This window comes from Serinus canaria, chromosome 28 (assembly GCF_022539315.1).
Source record: "Serinus canaria isolate serCan28SL12 chromosome 28, serCan2020, whole genome shotgun sequence".
Lineage (NCBI taxonomy): Eukaryota > Metazoa > Chordata > Aves > Passeriformes > Fringillidae > Serinus > Serinus canaria.
Window position 1 is genome coordinate 3,356,789 of NC_066341.1, and position 21,185 is coordinate 3,377,973.

At 52.2% G+C, this 21,185-nt stretch overlaps 2 protein-coding genes across 5 annotated transcripts in view; one reads left to right on the forward strand and one right to left on the reverse strand.

Moving 5' to 3' along the window:
* The window catches only part of ADAMTS10 (ADAM metallopeptidase with thrombospondin type 1 motif 10), a 70,637-nt gene extending 61,457 nt beyond the window's left edge, over positions 1-9,180 (reverse strand). For both annotated transcript variants that reach the window (XM_050986195.1, XM_050986194.1), the window contains exon 1: positions 8,849-9,180. The gene's annotated coding sequence lies outside the window, so the exon portion shown is untranslated. The remainder of the gene's footprint in view (positions 1-8,848) is intronic.
* A 7,072-nt stretch (positions 9,181-16,252) lies between these two features.
* LOC103821913 (tyrosine-protein kinase ZAP-70) overlaps positions 16,253-21,185 on the forward strand; it is a 42,559-nt gene continuing 37,626 nt past the window's right edge. For all 3 annotated transcript variants that reach the window (XM_018921632.3, XM_009096858.4, XM_030233453.2), the window contains exon 1: positions 16,253-16,438. The gene's annotated coding sequence lies outside the window, so the exon portion shown is untranslated. The remainder of the gene's footprint in view (positions 16,439-21,185) is intronic.

The following is a 21,185-nucleotide window of genomic DNA, read 5'->3' on the forward strand; positions in this document are numbered from 1 at the left end:
GCCTCAGATACCTCGGGTCCCTCCCCTGATAATTCCCTCCCAGGTGTGTCACTCACCTCTCCTTTCCCCTCCCAGCACTGTCTGTCAGTCCTGGCATTCCAGAAGGGCATCAGTGACTGGCAGATCCAAAGGATGCCCTCTACCCCCGGGGGCACTGGGCCATCCAGGTGTCCTCTGTCCCTTGAGACCTCCCCTCCTGTCCCTGGCTGGTGGCTCCCTGTCCCTTTCCTGCCCTCTCCCCGGGGTTAAAAGGAGCAGCACCCACGGGCTCAGGAGTTCTGCTGGAGCTGGGGCTGGGTTCAGAGGCTGTGGGCCAGAACAAAGCTCTGGACCCAAACCCTCCATCAGAACCGACTCCTTCCCTTCCCCATTGCCCTAAAGCTTCTCCACAGAGGGAAACCTGAGGAGCAGATCCTGATACAGGGGGAAGCTCCATCCCAGCACCACCTGAGCTCCTGCAGGCCTGGACTTGTCCCCACGTGCCCAGCTGGAGCACCCAGCCAGCCAAAAGTGTCCCTGGGGTGAAACACCACCCAGCCATGGCCAAAAGTGTCCCTGGGGTGAAACACCACCCAGCCATGGCCAAAAGTGTCCCTGGGGTGAAACACCACACAGCCATGGCCAAAAGTGTCCCTGGGGTGAAACACCACCCAGCCATGGCCAAAAGTGTCTGTGGGGTGAAACACCACCCAGCCATGGCCAAAAGTGTCTGTGGGGTGAAACACCACCCAGCCATGGCCAAAAGTGTCTGTGGGGTGAAACACCACAGTGCCACTGTTTGGTTCAGCAGCAGGGCCAGACAAGCTCAGGCATGTCCTGTCCAGCTCTATTGGTAATATTCCAATATCTCTGTCCCCCTGCCAGCACCCTGGTGCCAGCCTGGGTGCCAGGGGCACAGTCTCCCTGCCTTTGCAGAACCAGATCCCTCTTCCAGGCTCTCTGTGGTGCTCCACAGCCGGCCCTGCTGCGCTCTGGCCGGGCACACCCTGCATCCCTTTGTACAGCAGCTTCACGGGGCTTTGGGCTCACTCCAGCACTGTGTGTGGGAGGAGGGTTGGTTGGGTTTTTTCTTGGTTTTTTTTTTTTTTTTTTTTTCAAAAACACGATAATTATTTTACAGTCAAATCTATTCAGTGCAATCCTGGTGAGGAAAGGGCCAAACCCCCCTTCTCACTCCTCTCCAAAATCTTTAATTTTGCCAGCAAAGGGGCAAAGGGAGCTTGTGCCAAAGCCAGGGCAGGGGGAGGAGAGCTGGGAGCAGCGACCTCGCTCTGACACCGCCTGCTTGGCTCTCTGGAAATCCTATCCCTGCGTTACATAAGGACCTGGCCCTATCTGGAACGCCGGGGTCATTGCACTTCTCCAAGTGTGGTAAAATGCTCGGAGGTCCTCAGCAGGAAAGCGGGAGGGAAGTGCCAGCTCGGATCCTGCTCGGGACGGGGAGCTGGGCCCGGGGCAGGGCTGGAGCTGCCAGAGCAGTGCCACAATTCCAGCCCGGGGGAAGGCGGGCACCGAGCGTCCCAGCGCTCCCAACCCGGGACTCCTCCTGCTTTCGGGAGAGGACTCCACCAGGCAGGTCCACTCTCAGACGGGACTTATGCAATAGTTTGGAGTCTCTCCATGTGACCCAGACTTGCTGGCGCTCTGCCACCGCTCTCCTCGCTGGCTGCAGCCAGGCACAGAGCGGCGGGATTAGAGAGAGGCCGGGCAGTCATTAACGGCGTGCCAGTCATTAACAACGGCGGCGTGCCAGTCATTAACGGCGTGTTAGTCATTAACGGAGTGCATTCCCCAGCACACAGGGACACTCATGTCCCACGAATGAAGGGACACTCGTGTCACCCACATGCACCCAGGGCACAGCTGCGGCTGCTTGGGCACAAGGGGATGGGGATAGGTGGAGTTTTAATGCGGATTAAACGCTATTTGCACATGGATACACGTTATCTGCATGTGATAACACGTTATCTGCATGAGGATACATGTTATCTGCATGAGGATAGATGTCATCTGCACAGGGATAACACGTCATCTCCATGATGGTGGAATAAATCTTATGGACTAGATCATGGAATAAATCTCATGGAATAGATCTTATGGAATAGATAATGGAATAGATTTTATGGTATAGGTCATGGAATAGATCTTATCTGCATGGGCATAGATGTTATCTGGATATGGATACTCATTATCTTCATGTGATGCCATGTTATCAGCATGAGGATACACACGCTGTCTGCATGGAATAGAACTTATCTGCATGGTACAGACATTATCTGGGCATGGATACAAGTTATCTGCATGTGATAATGTGTTACCAACATGAAGATACATGCTATCTGCATGGAAATACACATTATCTGCGTGGGGACAGATGTTATCTGCACATGGATACACGTTGATAACACTTTGTCGGCACACACTACCTGCAGACAGGCCTGGTGCCCACCTCCCTGTGCCCTGCCATCCATGGAATACAGATATTCCATGCACAAATGCCATTTTTATACCCTGCATCTCCGTGGCCACCTCTGCCCCCATGAAATGCTCCCTCTGTGTGGGGTTCAGCACAGCCAGGACAGAATCCAGACCTCCTGGGCCTGTGTACAGGCAGCTCTCCCTGTGCTCCTGCTGCTCCTCCTGGCACGGAGCAGCACCAGGGCCCTGCCAGGAAAGGGCTCCGGGGAAGGCCAGGGCTGCTCCCACCTCGGAGCAGGCAGGGAAGCAGAGCCAGACCTGGGCACCTCCACCCCAGCACGGCTGGTTCATCCCCATCCCGGCAGGGCTGGCTCCTCTTTCCATCTCGGCATGGCTGGTTCATCTCCATCCTGGCACTGCCAGCTCCTCTCCATTCCAGCAGGGCTGGTTCATCTCCATCCCGGCAGGACTGGTTCTCATCTTTCCATCCCTGCACTGCCAGCTCTTCTCCACCCTGGCAGGGCTGGCTCCTCTCTCCATCCCGGCAGGGCTGGCTCATCCCCATCCCGGCAGGGCTGGTTCTCATCTCTCCATTGGCACTGCTGGCTCCTCTCCATCCCGGCAGGGCTGGCTCCTCTCTCCATCCCGGCAGGGCTGGCTCAGCCCCATCCTGGCAGGGCGGCAGGGCTGCCTTCTCTCTCCATTCCAGCAGGGCTGGCTCTCATCCCCATCCCGGCAGGGCTGGTTCTCATCTCTCCATCCTGGCAGGGCTGGCTCTCATCCCCATCCCGGCACTGCTGGCTCCTCTCTCCATCCCGGCACTGCTGGCTCCTCTCTCCATCCCGGCACTGCTGGCTCCTCTCTCCATCCCGGCACTGCTGGCTCCTCTCTCCATCCCGGCACTGCTGGCTCCTCTCTCCATCCCGGCACTGCTGGCTCCTCTCTCCATCCCGGCACTGCTGGCTCCTCTCTCCATCCCGGCACTGCTGGCTCCTCTCTCCATCCCGGCACTGCTGGCTCCTCTCTCCATCCCGGCACTGCTGGCTCCTCTCTCCATCCCGGCGGTGCTGGCTCCCGCAGCTCCCCTCCAGCCCTGCCGGTGCTTACACAACCCATCCCCGCAGGGCACCGAGCCCTGGGCTTGCACTGAGACAAACACCCTCGTGTGCCAGCAGCGAGCTGGGCTCACCTGCATAACCAGCCCGGCCGTCTCCAGGAAGGAGCTGCTCTGTGCTGTGAGCCCCAGCTGAGGCAGGGTTACGTGGCTGGTGCAGCTCCAGCTGTCACAGCTCTCACACCGAGTGTCACACCCGAAATTTGGCTCTTTGTCAGCCAGGCTGTAGGACAGGGCCATACACCAGCTACACAATGGTTTGGGTGAGAAGAGATCTCAAAGCTCATTTAGTTCCATTCCCCTGCCATGGCAGAGACACCTCCCACTGTCCCAGCTGCTCCCAGCCCTGTCCAGCCTGGCCTTGGGCACTGCCAGGGATCCAGGGGCAGCCACAGCTGCTCTGGGCACCCTGGGCCAGGGTCTTACTGCCCTCCCAGGGAACAAAGGCATGTCTGGTTATCAGGCTGGACGTGCTACAGGGGAGGGCACAGTCCCCCTCCAGCCCCTGTCACCAGGTGCCACGCCTCGTGCACCCACAGTCTCAGGCTGCAGCTGGAGAGACAGGAGAACTCTGCTGAGCTTCCCAAGAACAGTCTCTGCGGTGACTCCAGCAGAGCTGGGAGAAGCACAGAGGGACCTGCAGGGCTCAGCAGCTCCTTCTGTCACTGTCACAGCACAGCCTCATCCAGCACTGCCCCAGCAATGGCCCAGTCCTGCCCAGGGGGGTGGATCCACAGCATGGCTCAGCTCCAGCTCCCCTCAGGCTGAGCTGGTCCTGCCAGGCTGAATTAAAGAATAAGTGAGGTTGGAAGGGACATGAGGAGGCCTCTGGTCCCATCCCCCCCTCAGAACTGAGTTCCCTTCGTGTCAGATCAGGACCTCCCAGCCCAGCCTGTCCAGAGGGACACAGGAGGAAATGCAGGGAGCTGAGAGTGGCACTCTAAAGCAGCAAAGCCAGTTTGGACCTGCCTGTCCACCCCAGGAAACCAGAACCAGTCAGAGAAGGGACGACACAGGGGAAGTGTCCTTCCAGAGCAGGACAAACCAGGGAGAGATTTGGTGACAGCCAAGGTGACAGTGGGTGCAAGGCCATGGCACCATCCCCAGGGCAGTGACCATGGCAGAGGCACCCACAGACCCCAGGACAGGTCACCCTGATACCCTGGGTTTAAGTTTTTCTGTTCTGTTTTGGTGTGCAGCTTTTAGCTTTATATTAAGGATATATATAGGACATCTATCTATCTATCTATCTATCTATCTATCTATCTATCTATCTATCTATCTATCTATCTATCTATCTGTCTATCTATCAATCTATCTATCTAATCTATCTATCTATCATCTATCATCTCCTATAACCTATATATATATAATATATACATACATATATCTTATATCCGCTATATATATATCTCTTCTCTCTATATATATCCTCTCTATATACCCTATATCCTCTTATATATCCTATATCCTATATATATCCTATATATATATCTCCTCTATCATATATATATCTATATATCCTATAACCTATATATATAATATATACGCATATATATCTCCGCTATGTATATACACACCATATCCTATATATCCTATGTCCTATATATATCCTCTCTCTATATATACCCTATATCCTCTCTATATATCCTCTATCATGTATATATATGTATATCTCTATATATCTTATATATATCCTACATATATATACCCTCTATCATATATATATATATAGGTGTGTATATATATATATATATATATATATATATATATATATATATATGTATATCTCTATATATCCTATATCCTATCTATAGGGTATATATATAGGATATATATATAGGATATAGGATTTATACTGGGATCTTTTCACAGGCTGGTGAGTTCAAAACAATCCTGTTCCAGCTGGGCTCAAGGACAATCCCTCCAAACTTCAGGCCCAAAACACAAACAACGTGAAAAGAGAAGGGTGGGCAGGCAAGCAAGGAGGATGAAACTTCATCATTTGAAGTTGTTAATTGGACAGTTAACTCCTCTATGCAAATGGACTAAAACTTATACAAATGTGAGACCTCGTGGCCAAGCCCTTTTTGGTTCCATCTTGGAGCCATCCGGGCAGAGCCAGGGCTGTGGCTGTGGCACTGCAGTAAATATCCACTTTATTCCTCTGAACTCTGTCCAGCCTCTGTTGCAGCTCCTCAAGGCATCACCCCCGTGCCAGGGGAGCCCTGCAGGAGCAGGGATGCCTCCTGTGGGATGAAGCCTTGCAGAACACTTCAGCTGTGGGATCCTTCCAGCCCTTACAGACCTGCAGGTCATGTCCAGGCTCTGGCTCCTCCGGAGCTCCAGGAGATCTGCTGGGATGAGATTCTGGGCCCTCTTCCCCTCCCTGTAGGTTCTTTACTCAGGGAAAAGTGGCCCAGATGCAGCTCCTTCCTCCACAGCCAGGGCATGAAGAGTCCCTAACCCTGACAGGACTGACTCATCCTCTGCATTTACATTTTGGTCAAAGCCACTTCCCACCAAGGGCACAAATCCCACAGCAGGAGGCCAGGACTTCACCTGCCAGTTTAGCTCATTTGGGACCAACATTTAGGAGTCTTTGAGTTCAGAAAAATTTGCAGGACTGCGCAGGAGTAGATTAATTTTAAGTAATTTTTCCTTTTAAATTAAGCAATGATGTAAGAGTAGGAAACACAATATTGATAATGGGTGATAAGCAGAAGTGTAAAGCTGTGGATGTCCCATCCCTGGCAGTGCCCAAGGCCAGGCTGGACAGGGCTAGGAGCAGCCTGGGACAGTGGAAGGAGTCCCTGGCCAAGGCAGGGGTGGGACTGGATGAACTTTAAGGTTCCTTCCAACCCAAACCATTCCATGATTCCATGAAAGACTCTGAGTAGTCAGACATGGAATATCCCAAGCATTTCCCAGCCTGGGAGGATGCAGAAGGTGGGAGAGGAACAGCAATGGAGCAGCTGGATGGAGACCCTGCACTGATGTTGCTCCACTGAAGTCAGACAGAGCTAAAATATTCCAGCAGTTTCCCAGTGGAGACTCCCAACCCTTCAGCTGCCTGCAGACTTCCTTGAAGGCCCTCACAATAATCAAGATGGGAAAGTTGGGGTGGATGGTGTCCCTTTAAACCTCCCTCAGTGCTGCAAAAGAGGGCTGCATCCAGGCTGGTGGTTTTCCACGTGTCTCTCCCACATGGGATCCAACCTGCTCACAGATTCCTGGGAAATCTTTGTAACTCCTCCCCCTGCAAACATTTCCTACAGTGGTGGGGTCAGAAAGACCTCTCTGCCTTGGGTGTCTTCAGCACCTCTGAGCTGACATCACCCAGCCAAGCGTTGCTGGAAACGTGACGGGTTTGGTCCCAATCCTGTTTGTTCTAAGCTCATCTTGTGTTAACCCAAGATCGAGGCAGGGCAGGACGTGACAAACACATCCTGCCCTGCTCCCAGCTCAGAAGGAATTCATTGCTGGAAACTTGGCAAGAAAAGTGGGGTTTGGGGTCCGAGGTTTCAGATAAGCTGGAGATAAGGGAATCTCCTTATCTTATGGTGCTGAGGACCCTCCATGGAGCTGCTCCTTAGGGAAGAGGAGCCCAGGCTGTCCCTGCACCAGGATTCCATGGAATGGTGAGAGCAGCAGCTCCTCCCCAGCAGTCCCTGGGTGGCCTGGAGCCACGGGTGATAAGAGAGGCTCTCATGTTTCAGGTTGGAGGAACAGACACTGTTTATGCTGAGCAGCACCACCTTCCTCCCCTCGGGGCTCCTCTTCAGCCTCTCGGCGGCTGCTCAGGCCCGGCTTATCGGGGCCTCCCGGTGCCAAAGGAAACAGCTCAGCCCCCCCAGCCTTATCCGGGCAGAGCTGATTTGCAGGAGATGACAGCACCTTTCCCATTCCCCGCGTGGGGAATGCGGCTGGAGCCGCCCCAAAGAGGCGCCGGGAGGTTTTTGGGATGTCGGGAGGAGGAGGGGGAGCACAGGGTGCTGCCCTGGGGCGAAGCAGGAACAGTGGGAGGCTGAGGATGGAGCAACTGGAGCACTCAGCACGTTCCATATATGGAGAAACTTCGGGAACAACCTCCCCAGGACTGCGGGGAGCCTCAGGGATGGAGGCAAGGCTGGTCCCAGCTCGGGGAACATCCCGGTGCTGGGAATCACCTGGGTGTCCCACAGAACCATTCCCCTTTCACTTTGGGGAACAAAGGCTCCCCAAACCCTCCCTGCCATGCCCAGCATCCCGTCCTGGCACCACTGGGTGCTGCTAAGGAGGATAAAACCCAGCACGAGCAGAACCAGAGCTCTGCTGGTCTCCAGCCCCGGGGATGTTGGCAGGGATGGCAGCAGGAACACAAATGCCTCCTGAGCTTTGCATCTCTGCCACAAAAAGTCCCCAAAAATGGGCCTCGCTGTGAAATTTTACATTTACCTGCCCCCAGCACCGCTCCACACTTCCCTCTTGGTTGGTTCTTCCCCTCTGGAAGATATTTGCCAAGGTTATTTTATAAACTCCTTTCTATTTATAGCCCAGCTCCTTCAGCTCTAATGAGATAATCTTCTGGCATCTCACCACCACTAATATTTACTTTGATGTTTAAAATAACATCTTCTGAGGGATTGATTTTTAAAAAAGAAATAATAAAAAAACCACCTTTAAAGCATAATCAAAGCAAAGAAAGAACTGAGCAGAGCAGTGGGGCCGAGCTCCCGGGGATGCACACGGAGTCAGTGACACTGCAACTTTTTCAGGGCAGACTCTTTATAATCCTCTGAGCACATCAGGAGGGAGAGAGGCATTGGCAGCTCCTGAAGATGGAGAGAGAGACAGGGAAAGAGGGAGAGGGAGCGCGGGCTGTGTTTATTCTCAGGAATGAAGGCAGCAAGGGACGTTTCATTCTGCAGCAGGGCTTGGAGCTGCTGCTCTCTGTAATTGAGAGCTTGGCCCCGGGCAGCTCAGCAGAGCAGATTTGGGGTTTAGAGAGGCAAACATTCCATCCTGGGGTTAATGCAATTAAAAAGAGGGGCTGGGGGAGGTGAGGGAGGCAGCAGCAGAGCCCAGCTCCCGCTGCCTGCAGCCACTTTGAAACACAAGCCTGCATTTTTATGGAAACTCTGAATGTTGGAGAAGGGTGAACATGGTTTTCATTCTCATAAATGTTTTTCCAGCGTGCAAGGCTCTCCGGGCTCATTCCTTCTCCAGGGAGACGGTTCTGATTTCAAAGAACATTCGCATTCCCTCCACCCCAGACCACCCCACTCCAACCTCAAAGAGTCTCCTCTGGAAAAATTATTTTAAAGAGCGTTTTACCTTTTCGAGTGCTTTCCCTTCTTTCTTCTTTTTTTTTTTTTTCCCCTTTTAATTCCTTCAGCTTCTCTTTTTTTTTTTTTCCTCTTCTTTTTCCCAGCAGCAGCCAAAAGCTCCTCTCTCCCCCTCAGCCCTGCGTGTGTCAGAAAGTTTCCAGGCTGAGGGTTTGTGTCGCCTTCCTTAAGAAACTTCTTCTGTCAGACCCAGGCAGAGCTGGAGTTGGAGGCTTTGCTAAAAAGTCTACTTTCAGGAAGTGAGGAGTAATAAGAGAGCGGCTCGGAGGCAGCACATGGATAGGGGCTGCTCGAGAGAGAGAAAAAAAAAAAAAAAAAGAAGGGAGAAGAAAAAAAAAAAAAAACTTTGCTCAGGAATTTTGCCAGGATTATCCAAAAGAAAAAAAAAAAAAAAAGAAAAAAAAAAAGAAAATCCCCAAAGCCACAAGGCTGGAAAAGTCCCTCCCTGGCTGCTGACATCAGTGCAGAAGGCAGGTCTTGGCTGAAGCGGTATAAAACTACTCAGCCTTTCTGCGGAGGGGCAGGGAGGGAGCTCGGGGCAGCCCTGGAGGCGATGCTGGGGCTCCCCTGTGGATCAAACATCCCAGGAAAAGCCAGGAGGGACAGAGGCCGTGCTGGCAGCGGCACACAAAGCAGATAAAACAAACCTGCCTTGGGTTTGGTTCGATGGTTTTCTCCCCCCCACCAACAAACAACAAACACCATCGTGCATTTTAACCGGAGCTTTTTAACCTGTGCTGTTAAAAACTCAGGGAGAGTGTGAGGAAATGGCCTGAAAGGCTCCACAGCGATGGCAGGGACTGGCTGTGAACCGAAAAAAAGCCCTCAAGAACTCGCCAGTGTTTTCAGCAGTCCCTTCCCTCTGCAGTTACATCATTCCTGCCCCGCTGGCTGCGGGGATCGCTGCGTTCTCCTGCCCGTGCCACCGTGGACGGTCCCACTCAGGACAATCCCCCTCCCGAGCAAAGAAAAACCCCTGGGAATAACCAAAATAACCAAAGTCTGCCTTCTCCAACCAACCCCCTCGCAGGACACCTCCACAATGAAAGGCAGGAGCTCATTTCCTCCTTCCTTCTGAAGGCGGCTCTGGGGTTTCAGAGCTGAATTTGTGAGCCTTGGTGGAGGGAGAATTACCTGGCAGGGCTGCAAAGGCTGGAAAAATGAGCCAGTTCCGAGCTGCCCTTGCCTGGGAAGGGAGAGGGGCCCTGGGGAAGGACACGGGGGAAGGAGGGGAGCACCAGGTGAGGATGGACCCCCAGGCTGAGCCCTCGGTGGGGCAGAGCGAGCCCAAAGCCACCCTGGAGGTGCTTTTCATTCCAGGAGGGCTTGAATGAAGAGCTGAGGGGTGGAAAGTTGCCAGGGGGACACGTAACATATAAAAAATATTTTATACACGCACACACACACACACACACACACGTATATATAAATATATATATATATATACACACATATATATAAGTATATATATATATATATGCACACATATACACACCCACACACATACATACACGAATACATGTATATATATACATGCACATACATATATATATAATATATTTAATTAATATCAAAAATATTATATAATATATAATATAATTATATATTATATAGAATATTATATATAATATAATATATATTACATAATACTATATATATTCTATTTAATTATATATATGTGTATGTGCATGTATATATGTGTATGTATACATGCACATACATATATTCTATATATATTATATATTTAATTAATAGCATAAATATATATAATATATATATAATTATATATATAAAATATAATATAATATATATATTATATTATATAATACTATATAGTATATAATATAATATATATTATATAATACTATATGTATTCTATTTTAATATATATGAATATATATTAAAATAGAAACCAAATATATATTAAGTGTTAAATAAAATAAAAAATTAAACAGGTAGTAAATACATATATTAACTATTACATTAAAATGTACTAAAATGCAAAAAAAATTATATATTAAATATTAAATAAATTAAACACAAATATATATTAAATAAGTGAATTACATAGTATATCAAATATAGATTAAAACATACTTTATATGCATTAAAGCAAACTCCCTGAACCTGAGACCCCAGGAGGGGATTGCAGGGGGGCAATCCTGGGAGAGCAGGACAGGGTTTCCTTCCCTGGGCAGTTGGTGAGGATGCCAAGGGCAGGACAGCCCTGGCAGCCTCGTGTCCTGCCCTGACCCTTGCAGGCACAGCCGGTGCCAAGGCCACGGGACACAGCCCTGGGCAGCCAGAGCTGCTGGCCACGGTCCCTGGTGCCACCCAGGCTGCCCCAGCAGCCACCAGACCATGAGATAGGCTTGCAGAAAGAAAAAAGCCTCAAAGGCCTGGCCAGCCCCACGTCCTGATGGCATGCTGGCTAAAAAAAAAGAAAAGGGAAGAAGGAAAAAGCAAGAAGCTGTGGCATTTTTGTGGTGGGTGCCCCTAAATCCTCTGCTGTAAGCAAAGCAGGATGAACCTGGCTGGAGCTTGACCAGCCCTAATTCATGTTCTGCCATAAATTTGATTTTTTGGACCCCTCTGAACTCCCCTCCAGGGATGGAGCAGCAGGAGATTCCCAGGAGGGACCACCTGAGTCCCCCTGAGCTGCCTGGAAGGTTTGCTCATCCAAATAGCCCAGAAAAACCAGGGAAAACATCCTTTGCTCCCAGGAGGAGCTGGCTGAGGGTGGGAGGTCACAGCCCCCAGCTCCACTCCAGCCACTCTCCCTGTGCAGACTGGGAAGGGCTGGCTCTGCACTGGAAAAAAGAGTTCAAAAGGGACTGGGATTGATTGCTGGGCTGGATTTTGGGCCAGTTCCCTGGCTGGGTGGACAGAGTGGTTTCCTTCCTCCCCAGGCCACGCTGGCCATTGTCTGAGCCCCCAGAGCACACCCAGAAAAGAGCAACTGAACAAAATATTTGGGGTTTAATTGAATGGTGCTGCTGCCGGCCAAGGAAAAATTAATTGCTGCAAGTGTGGCCTGGTGCCATTCCAGGGGTGTTCTGTCTGCTGGGGCTTGTCTCAAACACACTCAGTGTGGAATAAACGGGATGGAGGGGCAGATTTCCTTCCCCAGAGAATGGCTCTGTCCTGCCAGACCCTTTGGAAAACTCGTTTTTCCCTGATTCCCAGGGTTTCCAGTCCCTCCTGGGTGGTAAATGCAGAGTCAGACACTCCTCCCTTACAAAGCAAATACCCCCAGCCCTGCACCCCAACCCAGCAGTGCTCTGAGCACCCTCAGGTTTGTACCAGACCAGCTCCAAAAATGAGCTTTACTCCAGTCCTGGCCTGCCTCTGAGGAGGGGATGGAGCAGCACCACCCTGACAAGCCTGGAGGTCTTCTCCACCCCCTGCACAAATCCTGCAACACAGGGAATGGCCAGAGGCTCACAGCAAAGAGGAGGTGGTGATAAATGGTGAAAAGAAGAGAAATTTTCAGTCCCTGACATTGCTAGAAAGTTAATTTTTCAGATGGGTTCAGTATCAGAAAAATCTGATACCTGAAAAATCTGAAAAACTGCCTGAAAAAAATGATTTCGTGGGGCAACCAACAAACCCAGATTAAATCTCCAAAATCACCCGGATGCTTCCTCTCCCTAGGATGAGGAGAGGAGGCTGAATTTGCAGCAGAGATTTGAAATCCTCGCTGTGCGGGGGGATGGAGAGGAGCCGGGAGCAGCCCGGTGTCACTGCACCCTCCTGTGGCTGCTCGGAGCGGCCGGGGCCGCCGGGAGGAACGGGAACACCCCGGGAGGATGGGAACGACCCGGGATGATGGGAACAACGGCGGGATCCTGGAACCCCCTGGGGTGATGGAAACACTTCCAGGATGATGGAAACCCTGCTGGGATCCTGAAACCCCTTGGATTGCTGGAAACCCCACAGGATCCTGGAACCCCCTGGGGTGATGGAAACAACAGTGGGATCCTGGAACCCCCTGGGATGATGGAAACCCCACGGGGTGATGGAAACACTTCCAGGATGATGGAAACCCTGCTGGGATCCTGAACACCCTTGGGATGCTGGAAACAACGGCAGGATGGTGGAAACCCCACAGGATCCTGGAACCCCTGGGATGCTGCAAACCCTGCCAGGATGATGGAGCTACTTCCAGGATGATGGAAACTACCTTGGGATGATGGAAACTACCTTGGGATGATGGAAACTCTGCCAGGATGATGGAACTACTTCCAGGATGATGGAAACCCCCTCAGGATGGAAACCCCACCGGGATCTTGGAAGCAACGGCAGGATCCTGAAACCCCTCTGGATAATTGACACCCCCCAGGATGATGGAAATCCCACTGGGATGCTGCAAACCCTGCCAGAATGATGGAAACACTGGGAGCAGGATGGAAACTCTTCCAGGATGATGGAAACACTTCCAGGATGATGGAGATCCCCTCAGGATGATGGAAATCCTGCTGGAATGATAGACTGAAACCCTGCTGGGATGATGGAACCCCCCTGGGATGAGGGACTGAACCCCTCAGGATGATGGAACTCCCCCAGGATGCTGGAACCTCCACGGGATGCTGGCCTGAACCCCAGGGAAGCACAAAGCCCAACACTTCCAGGCTGATTTGGCACTTTCTGGGGGTGCTGGATGGTGCCCAGCACATCCAACCTGCACCACACCAAGGCCAGGGCTCGTCTGAAGGCTTGACAAGGCTGCAGCCTCTGTCCTGGTTGCCATCAGGACACGCAGGGAAGGCTGCTGAGGCCTGACGGGGTAATTCTGTGTAAGCATTTTGTACATAAAATGAAATATTCTCCCTGCCTTGCTATGTCTGGACTGCAAGGCCTGGGCAGAGTTCCCAGCTCTGGCTCTACATCACAGCCTGGCCCCAAGTCCGTGCTGGGACAAGCTCCTTGGCCACAGACTCACCCTTTTTATGGCTGTTCAGCACCCAACACAACAAAGCTCCATTCAGCCCTGCAGCTACTGCAGCAATAAACAAAGTGCTGGGCTTTGTTTGCAGCCCAGAGGCTGCAGGTTGAGAACCTGCGAGTGAAACCAGCTGGAAACAAACGGGTTTGTTTTTCCACAGGGGCACAGACGTGTAAACTAATTGCCCAACAGTAAAGCCAGGCTTAATTAGTCCCAGGTGTTAAATAGAATGGGGTTGGTGTTTCCCAAAAGTGTAACTCTGGCTTGAAGGAGGCACAGGCTCCTTGGAGAGCAGAGCCATCAAGAAGTGATTATCAAGATCCTCGTGCCTGATCCCAGAATTTTGGGGGGATTTTGGGGCAAAGGACAAATACTCAGGTGGGTTTTGCTGAGGGCACTGCAGTGGGGTGCTGCATTTTCACCTCAGGATCTCACCTTGTTCTTGGAAAAAGTTTTGTTGTGGATTTTTGGGTAAAGGCCATGAAGAACTCCATGAAAAAATTGAAACAAAGAGCTCCTGAGGGAACATCCCACGGGGCTGAGGGATGCTCAGGGGTACCTTCCACTCTGCCAATCCAACCTATTCCCATTTTTTTAAAATTTCAATCAGTCCTGAACATCATTAAGCTCATCCTGCTTATCACAGGGCTTTAGTCCCCCCTTCTACAGCACAATTTTCTGCCAGCTAAAGTTCAGAAAATTTGGGATTGTCCATCCATCTCCTTGGGACACCTCTGCACCAGCAGGAATCAGTTGTGGATGGGGCTGATCCAGAGGGAGGTATCCCTGTCGTGGGGGAGTTGGAAAGATGGGATTTAAGGCTCCTTTCCAACCCAAAACACTCCATGATTCCGTGGTGCCACAGCCTTGTCCCTGTACCCAACAATTCCAGGATGGGTGGCAGCGAGCTGGGGGTGAAACATGGAAATTTTTCCTCCTGGAAAGGGAGACCTGGCCCTGAGGAGCAGCTGGAAATCCTGCAAAACATCAGCACCCTTTGGTGGCACTGGAGCTGGAATGTCCCCAGCCCTGCTGGCAGTGGTGGCACTGCAGGTGGAATGTCCCCAGCCCTGCTGGCAGTGGTGGCACTGGAGCTGGAATGTCCCCAGCCCTGCTGGCAGTGGTGGCACTGCAGGTGGAATGTCCCCAGCCCTGCTGGCAGTGGTGGCACTGCAGGAGGAATGTCCCCAGCCCTGCTGGCAGTGGTGGCACTGGAGCTGGAATGTCCCCAGCCCTGCTGGCAGTGGTGGCACTGCAGGTGGAATGTCCCCAGCCCTGCTGGCAGTGGTGGCACTGCAGGTGGAATGTCCCCAGCCCTGCTGGCAGTGGTGGCACTGCGGATGGAATGTCCCCAGCCCTGCTGGCAGTGGTGGCACTGCAGGAGGAATGTCCCCAGCCCTGCTGGCAGTGGTGGCACTGGAGCTGGAATGTCCCCAGCCCTGCTGGCAGTGGTGGCACTGCGGATGGAATGTCCCCAGCCCTGCTGGCAGTGGTGGCACTGCGGATGGAATGTCCCCAGCCCTGCTGGCAGTGGTGGCACTGAGGAGGAATGTCCCCAGCCCTGCTGGCAGTGGTGGCACTGCAGGAGGAATGTCCCCAGCCCTGCTGGCAGTGGTGGCACTGCGGATGGAAGGTCCCCAGCTCAATGACAACATTCTGGCCACTCTGGCACCACAAAGAGCTGATCCCTGATCAGAACCAGGCCAGGAGAGGCTTCTTGGGCTCCTGAGCCTGCTCCGGCCCATCACAAACCACAACTCCCAGGCAGCCTCTCACAGAGGGCCTTTCTCAGTAACTCCTGGCTTGGATGTGGAAAATCCAAAGAAATCCAGTTTTCCTTTCTCCTCTGGCTGCCCAGCCTGGCATGGCAACGGCTCTGACAGGAGGGGGGAGCCAGGGGGGTCGGGATCTGCTGCCAGGGAACAGGGACAGGGTGGAGGAAATGGCCTCAAGCTGCTCCAGGAGGAATTTGGAGGACATCAGGAATTTCTCCATGGAAACGGTGGTCAGGAATCAAAAGGGGCTGCCCAGGGAAGTTTGGAGTCCCCATCCCTGGAGGTGTCCAAGGAAGGCCTGGAGGTGGCACTCGGTGCTCTGGGCAGGGGACAAGGTGGGCATTGGCCACAGGATGGACTCGATGACCTCAGAGGGCTTTTCCAGCCCAGCTGATTCTGTGATCCTGTGGCAAAGACCCCCATGCACAGAGATTCCCTTTCCCACCAACATCTGCTCTGTGGGAGCTGTCCAAGGAGAGAACTTTGCTTGGTCTCCCCTAAAACATCCATTTAAATAACCACAGCTCCTCACCAGCTCCCTCTGACCCCTTCCCTCCCACAGCAGACCCCTGCCCTGACACGGAGAAGATCTCTGAGCTCTCTCACTCTTCAGAGCTGCACAGCTTTTGTTTGCTCTCCTTTCCTTTCCTGTGCAACAAGGAAACGGGGTCACATTTCAGAGAAACCCCGCCGGTGGTGGTTTGCGAATGCCAGAGCTCTCGCTGGATGCTGCGGCCTCTTCTTTCCCAAAATCGACACAACCCTCACTCCACAGGGATCATTTTCCCTCTTTTTTCCCTTCCTGCTCCCCAGCTGCTGTAGGGAAGCCCCAAAGCTGCCGTGCTCCTCGGCAGAGCAGGTAAGAGGCTCCTTTTGTTGGCTGCTGCTGTTTTGGGTGGCGGGTGCATCATGGCTGCTTTGTTCCTGCCTGGTGCCTTCCTGCAGCACCAGGGCGTTCACAGGGAAGATCCTGTGAAATGTTGGTGTCAAGATTCCAGACTGATTCCTCATTCGACCTTGGTTTTCTTACTGATCGCTCCGTTGGAGAAAAACGGGGTTGAGTTGGGGCCATGACGTTCCTTTTGAAGCTGAGGGGGTTTAGACAGGTCAGAAGACAACGAGATGATGGCTTGTGGTCCAGCACTCCTGGCCAGACATCCCCTTCCCTTCGGCTCTGGAGACGGCATCAAAGCTCTGGAAGTTTCTCTTTACATTTCCTGTGAGCCTCAGTGGCACCGTGAGGAGATTTAGGATCTCAGGGGCAATGTGAGGAGATTTAGGATCTCAGGGGCAATGTGAGGAGATTTAGGATCTCAGGGGCAATGTGAGGAGATTTAGGATCTCAGGGGCACCATGAGGAGATTTAGGATCTCAGTGGCACCGTGAGGAGATTTAGGATCTCAGGGGCACCATGAGGAGATTTAGGATCTCAGTGACACCGTGAGGAGATTTAGGATCTCAGTGGCACCGTGGGGAGATTTAGGATGTCAGGGGCTCTTTGGGAAGGTTTAGGATCTCAGGGGCAATGTAAGGAGATTTAGGATCTCAGGGGCAATGTGAGGAGATTTAGGATCTCAGTGGCACCGTGGGGAGATTTAGGATCTCAGTGGCACCGTGGGGAGGTTTAGGATCTCAGTGGCACTGTGGAAGGTTTAGGGTACCTGGCACCTGCTGGACAATGCTCCAAACACTCCAGAAGAACTTCAGGGGTTTGCTGCTGGCCATCACAGCGATAAACAGGCTGGAATCCAGAGGCAAACTCACTTTTATTTCCTTGGGTTTCTTTAGCATCTCCTCTGCTGACACTGGGTGAGGACAGGCGAGTTCCAAACACAGTCTGGGGTGGTAGGGAAGAACCTGGCACTAAGGAGACGTGGGTTTGAACCTCAGAAAACCTTTCTTATCCATTAGACTTGGAATAAACCCCACAGGAACAGCAGGGAAAGCCATCCCAGGGAGGAACAGGAGAAGGGATCAGACTCCTCGGTGGCAGGGGATGAACAAAGGGATCTGTGATGCTCTGCTTCCTGATTTATTTAGGATTCTGCTGATTTCAGCCCCTCATCCTCCTTTTTTCCTCTTGGGAAAAGGGACCCAGTTCTCTGAAAGGTTTGGTTATGCTGCTGGGAACAGGATTTCCTAAAGAAACCTGGGTGCTGCCATGGCAGGATTTTGAATTTGCACCTATTCATATACAACTTTAAAAGTGAATTCCCACTAAGGTGTTAGGGAAGAGGCTCTCTGGAAACTCCCAGGTAACCAGGACAGTCTATAGTCTGTCTGTAAAGCAGCCACCTCCACGAAAAGCAGAAATTCTGGGAACGCCCAGGTTCCCTCCATGCTCCAAACCCACCCAGCCAAGCACAGAGAGCTGGGCTTGAGCAGCCAAGGTCAGGAAGGACAAAGGTGTCAGTTAAGCCGAGCTTTTCCTCTCACAAACCCCAGGCAGGTGGGACTGGAGGCACAAAACCAGAGAGGCTCGAGGCAAAGAGTGGCACTGAAAGGGTTTTTTTCACCTCTGACAACGTTTGGGGTTGAGCTGGGTAACGAGCAGGGAGCAGCTCCTTGTGGGGCCAAGCACGTTCTGGAGGGCTGGAAATACTCAAAAGTGCAAATAATTGTAATCAGGTGATTGAAAGGCTCACACAGTCTATTGAGTGCTTGATTTCTTGGGAATCTCTGTGGGTTCCTAGGGAGAATTAGGTGGTAACTGCAAGTGGGTGGGTTGGGAATTAAAGCCATGGAATCCCAGAATGGTTTGGGTTGGAAAGGACCTCAGAGCACACCCAGTGCCACCCCTGCCATGGCAGGGACACCTCCCACTGTCCCAGGCTGCTCCCAGCCCTGTCCAGCCTGGCCTTGGGCACTGCCAGGGATCCAGGGGCAGCCCCAGCTGCTCTGGGCACCCTGTGCCAGGGCCTGCCCACCCTGCCAGGGAACAATTCCTGCCCAAGATCCCATCCAGCCCTGCCCTCTGGCAGTGGGAGCCATTCCCTGGCTCCTGTCCCTCCAGGCCTTGTCCCCAGTCCCTCTCCCGCTCTCCTGGAGCCCCTTCAGGCCCTGCAAGGAGCTCTGAGCTCTCCCTGGAGCCTTCTCTTGTCCAGGTGAACATCACCAGTGTTTAATGCTGGCTAATATAAAACAGACTGTAAGTACACACAAGAAATACATTAATATTGAATAGAATGAAATATAACAATAGAATGTTTAACATAATTAAAGATAAGCTTGAAGTGTAACCCTTGCTCAGTGCTTTGTGCAGGAATGTGCATTTTTAAACACAGCTCTGACCCCTGAATGTGCTGATTTAGCCTTGCAATATCCCAGAGGTGCCAGGAAAGGCTCTGCTGGGTGTGGAATTGAATGGGCACAGCAGAGAGAGCCCAGAGGATGGCACAGATCCCAGGGGGCCATGGGGACCATGGGCAGCTCCCACAAACTCCACACAGAGCCAGGAATCAAATTCCAGCCCCAGTGAGGGAGGCAGCAAGGATAAAACATGAACCAGCCCGAAATAACTCCATTTCCCCACATCTCCACATCATTGGAACAAAACCCCTTTGCTGCTGTAATTAAAAAGAAACAAAATGCCCTGGGCACATCTGACCCTTTATTTCTGCCTCAGAAAATCCTGGCTCAGTTTCATACTTGGAGAAGAGGGATCCCAAGCTGCCTGTGAGTGGAGCATTTCCACACTCAGGGAACGTGGGAACAAATTCCCATTGTCCCTCACAATCACTGCTCTCATGCAGGGCTGTCCTGACCCCTCAGAGCTGATGTCCAACACTTTCACTTCCCAGTTGTCTTCATTTTTCTCCTCAGAATTTCCTCTTCAGGAATTTCCTCTGGCCACCCTGTAACCATGCCCAGTTCAATTTTCTGTTTGATCCCCAGAACTCAGATTAATAGAGGGATGGTTCCTGTCTGCTTTGAAATAATGTTCCAGCAATGCTCAGGCAAAGCTGGAGCTCCCAGTCCCATGGAGACCCTTCCAGAGCATCACCCACCACAGGACATTCCACACATGGGATTTTGGCCCCTCAGCTGGATCCTGCAGAATTCCTTTCCTTGCTGCAGTTTTGATTTCAGCCTTATGTTCATCTTTCCTCTTTTAAAACTCCAACCAGAGCATCTGATGCTCAAAAAACCTTCCTGCTCTTCAACTTTCTGCTGGCATGGAGCTCAGGGCAAGGTTCTTCCCCCTGAGGGTGCTGGGCACTGCCCAGGCTCCCCAGGGAATGGTCCCAAGGCTGCCAGAGCTCCAGGAGCCTTTGGACACAGAATTCACAGGATTCACAGAATTCCAGAATCACTGGGTTGGAAGAGACCTCCAAGCTCATCGAGTCCAGCCCAGCCCCAACACCCCAACTGAGCCCTGGCACCCAGTGCCACATCCAGGCTGTGTTAAACACCCCCAGGGATGGGGACTGCACCCCCTCCCCAGCAGCTATTCCAGAACTTCATCACCTTTCTGGAAAAAACTTTTCCCTGATATCCAACCTGAATTTCCCTTGGCCCAGCTGGAGGCTGTGTGCTCTGGTTCTATCAGTGCTGCTGGAGACAGAGCCCAGCCCCAGCTGAGCACAGGCACCTTTCAGGAGCTGCAGAGTGATCAGGGCACCCCTGAGTCTCCTTTTCTCCAGGCTGAGCACCCCCAGCTCCCTCAGGGGTTCCTCTCAGGGTTTGTGCTCCCAGCCCCTCCCTGACAGAGCTCTCAGGGGGGCTCAGGGTGGGGGTGTTGGGGTGGCTGTGCAGGGCCAGGGGCTGGATTTGATCCCTGAGGGTCCCTCCCAGCTCAGGATATTCTGGGATGCTCAGAGAACTTCTGTTTCAAGAGTTAAATCCCAAAGCAGAACCTTGAGCCTCCCAGTTCATCCACCAGGAGCTTCGGCACGGTCTGGAGTGGATGGGGTGGAGGAAATGGGACACTCTGGGTTCTGCCCAGGGCTGGGGTGGGCAGCACTGGGTGAGCAAAACTGCAAAGCAGAAATCACTAAGCAGCAAAAAGCAGCAAAAAGCAGCAAAAAGCAGCAAAACCCAGCATTTTTGGTTATTTTATCCACCAACTACACCAGGAGTACTCCAGCACCTGCAATAAGTGAAGTCTCAAATCTTCTTCTATGATGATTTCACCAAGCCAGGCACTCTCTCCCAGCACTTCAGGGATGTTTCTGCCTGTCAGGAGTTAACTGGACAGGAAACACAGGCAGGGGCAGGGCTGGAGGAGACCCCAGCCCCAGCATCTCCCAGTGACTGACTCCAACCCCAGCTCAGATCTCACAGAAAATCCTTCTGCCTCCAAGGTGCCCAACACAGCCACATTCTGCCCAGGTTCTCTCTTCTTCTGGTCAAAACCCCCCAGGGGATGCGTATTTCAAACCTTAAAAGTCTCTTAGAAAACCAACTGTGTTGTGCCTCTGAGAATTTCCAAACACCTTCCCCAGCCAGAGCCTCTGAAGTCACTCAGGTGGGACAGGTTGGGCCAGGGAAGGGCAGATCCTTCAGGATTTTGGCTCTCCTGCTCTCCACCTCACCAGAAAACTCCCAGTTTTAGTTTCTGAAGCAGAGTGAACCCTTCTAATTTCATTTTGGAAAGGTGCAGTCAG